The sequence below is a fragment of the Pistacia vera genome, unplaced genomic scaffold (genome assembly GCF_008641045.1).
Source record: "Pistacia vera cultivar Batoury unplaced genomic scaffold, PisVer_v2 Contig313, whole genome shotgun sequence".
Taxonomy (NCBI): domain Eukaryota; kingdom Viridiplantae; phylum Streptophyta; class Magnoliopsida; order Sapindales; family Anacardiaceae; genus Pistacia; species Pistacia vera.
In genome coordinates, this window is record NW_022196128.1 from 224,666 (window position 1) to 228,004 (window position 3,339).

At 38.3% G+C, this 3,339-nt stretch overlaps 1 non-coding gene across 1 annotated transcript; it reads right to left on the minus strand.

Moving 5' to 3' along the window:
- Positions 1–1,831: 1,831 nt before the first annotated feature.
- LOC116136456 lies at positions 1,832–1,938 on the minus strand. Its single transcript, XR_004129034.1, has one exon. It is a non-coding gene; the product is annotated as a small nucleolar RNA R71 (small nucleolar RNA).
- Positions 1,939–3,339: the final 1,401 nt, after the last annotated feature.

A 3,339-nucleotide genomic window follows, 5' to 3' on the forward strand; every position in this document is an offset into this window, starting at 1 on the left:
AAGATTCAAGCAAAGAAGCAAGTGGAGGGCAATTTTGTAATTTCAGAATTCTTCATGAAGATTCGCCGCGGCAAAGTTTGTTCTTCGCTGCGGCAAAATGAGTCACGCACAAGAGTTACTTTTACTTCGTCGCCGTGGCAAGATTTCTTCTTCGCCGCGGCGAAGTCTGCAATTTTCAGTTTCGTTAAAACGCACAGTTTCATTTTTAGGCAAAGTCTTAGGTTTTTGGGCTAGGTGTAAAAGTAAAACTTTGTCATTTTAGAGGGAGTCGTGTTTTCCTTAGTCTAGAGTAGCCTTTTCATCTTCTTAGTTTTAGATTTGACGAATTTGTGTTGAAAAGTGAGAAGATTTGGGATTAAATATGGTGGATTCTTCAACTAAGGGAGATCTCTTGTCTTTTCTCTCATTTTATTATGTTGAACTTTGTGTTTATTGTTTTTCTTGCTTATTGTATTGATTTAGCTATGAACTAACCCATTTTGGGTTAGGGTTTTGATGTAGTTCGGACTCTCATGGATTGAGCAATTGATTTTTATTATTTTCATATGCTATTGCATGGATTGTGTGGTTATTCTGAATTTATTGCTTTTAATTGATGAACATGATGAGATTGAGAAATAAGTCACGTTAAGCTTCTTGAGTAATCACCATTGTAGTATTAAATGCTAGAGATAGATTTAAGAATCAATGAAACCAATCTAGGATTCTATGTGCTTAATGAGCTTAGATCTATTAATCTTCAATTTTTTGGGTATGGAAGTTTAATAGGGAAAAGTAGGAAAACATAGCCGGAGAAGGTATGTTTTACAATTTAGAGAATTCGATTTACAATAAATACATGTGAATATGGAAATAGCATAATCTGTAGGTTTAAACCATAGAGTACGAAAGAAGTCAAAACCCTACCCGTTTGTTTAAATTGATATTACCTTGTTTTTAATCTTGCTTTCATAATTTAGCTTTGAATATTTAGAAATTTTTGTTTTAGTTTTAAGTTTAATTTTCTCCCATTAATCCAAACAAATTCGATTGCTCCAACTAGAAAACAGTAGAAAACTTAGTGTTTAGCAACCAATCCTTGTGGGAACAATACTCACTCATCACTTTATTACTTTGTGCGACTAGTGCACTTGCTATTTATGCATGTTGTAGTAAATATGCATCAAGTTTTTGGCGCTGTTGCCGGGGATTGAGTTTTGTGTTAACATTAAATTTTTCTTGTGTTAGCTAGATTGGAGTGTTATTTTTACTTAATTGCTGTTTGTTTAATTTTCGTTAGTCTTTTAGGTTGGTGTGATCTCATTCTTTCTATTTGTCTATGTAGTTTATGCAAAGAGCAAGACGTCAGCCAGTGGTTCCTGTTGATCCTGAGATTGAAAGAGCCACCAAAAGACTAAACAGGGAGAGAAGAGAACGAGAAGCCAGAGTTGAACCAGAAGTCATAGTTGTAGAGATGGCAGAGAATAGAACACTGAGGGAATTCTCAGTTCCCACAGTTGAAGGCAGTGGGTCAAGTATTACTAGACCAGCGGTACAAGCTAACAATTTTGAGATAAAGCCGGCAATCATCCAGATGATCCAGCAGTCAATTCAGTTCAGGGGTGATTTGAAGGAAGATCCAAATCTACACATTGCAAATTTTTTGGAGGTTTGTGATATGTTCAAGTCATACGGAGTGTTAGATGATGCAATCAAATTGAGACTATTCCCATTTTCATTGAAGGATAAAGCTAAGGGATGGTTACTAGCACTACCATCAGGAACAATCACCACATGGAATGATTTAGCACAGAAGTTCCTGACCAACTTCTTTCCTCCAGTAAAGTCGGCAAAGTTGAGAAATGATATCACGCCATTCATTCAGGAAGAGTCGGAATCATTGTATGAGGCTTGGGAGAGATACAAAGAATTATTGAGAAGGTGTCCACATCATGGGTTGCCAGTTTGGATGTAAGTCCAAACATTTTATAATGGATTAATGGTGAATGTGCAAACTATGGTGGATGCAGCATCGGGAGGAGCACTGCAAAATAAGACACCGGAAGAAGCTCACGAGTTGCTTGAAGTTCTGGCAAGCAACAATTGTCAAAGACCTAATGAGAGGGTGCAACCAAAGAAATCCATGGGTCTTCATGAAGTTGATGCATATACAGCCATCTCAGCCCAGCTGACAGCACTTTAGAAATAGTTGGGCAGTATGCAGGTAAATTCCATTCAGGCACCTCAACTAACTTGTGAATTTTGTGCAAGTAATCATGTGAGCAGTGAATGTCAAGTAGGGAACACGTTTGCCTCAGCATCTCCATCATCGGAGCAGGTTAACTACTTGGCTGGAAATCAAAGGCAACTGAACAATCCGTACTCCAATACATATAATCCTGGTTGGAGGAATCACCCGAAACTTGTCTTGGGGCAATCAAAACCAACAGAATTAGCAAAACAATCAATGGAATCAAAAGGCATTGCCAAACAACCAAATAGGGTGAACAACCAACAAGGAGAGCAAAGGGTGACAAAATTGGAGGACATGTTTGGAAAGTTTATACAAGAGACCACCGGTTTTATGAATGAGACGAGAACGCATTTCAGAAATCAGAGGGCGTCCCTTCGGAACTTAGAGGTACAAGTGGGTTAGTTGGCTGACAAGTTGAATGAGAGACCACATGGCTCACTGCCGAGCAACACAATGACTAACCCACGTGAGCAAACAAATGCAATAACTCTGAGAAGTGGGACAGTTTTGAAAAAGGTGGAGCAAGCAGGGAACGAAGAAAAGCCACCAAATGAAAAGGAAGAATCTGATGAGGAAGTAGATGAAGAGATCATTGCTGAAGATAAACCATCTATTTTTAGGGAAGAAGAACAGAAACGGGAAGTGAGGCAAAGACAAAGGAAAAAGAAATAGCCATTTCTCGAGATACCACCAGAATTGGCACATCACATTCCACCTATGCCGTTTCCTCAAAGGCTAAAGAAAAAGAATCAGGATAAGCAGTTTTCCAAATTCATTGAAATATTTAGAAAATTGCATATTAACATTCCTTTTGCAGATGCATTGCAACAGATGCCGAGCTACGCGAAATTTCTCAAGGAGATTTTATCAAACAAAACGAAGTTAGAGGATAAGGAAACAGTGATGCTTACGGAGGAGTGCAGCGCCATTCTCCAGAAGAAGCTACCCCTAAAACTCAAAGATCCAAGGAGTTTTACTATTCCTTGCATTATAAGAGATATTACTTTTGATCGAGTTTTATTTGATTTAGGCGCTAGCATCAATTTAATGCCTTTTTCTGTTTTCAGGAGATTGGGAATTGGTGAAGTAAAGCCAACGACCATGTC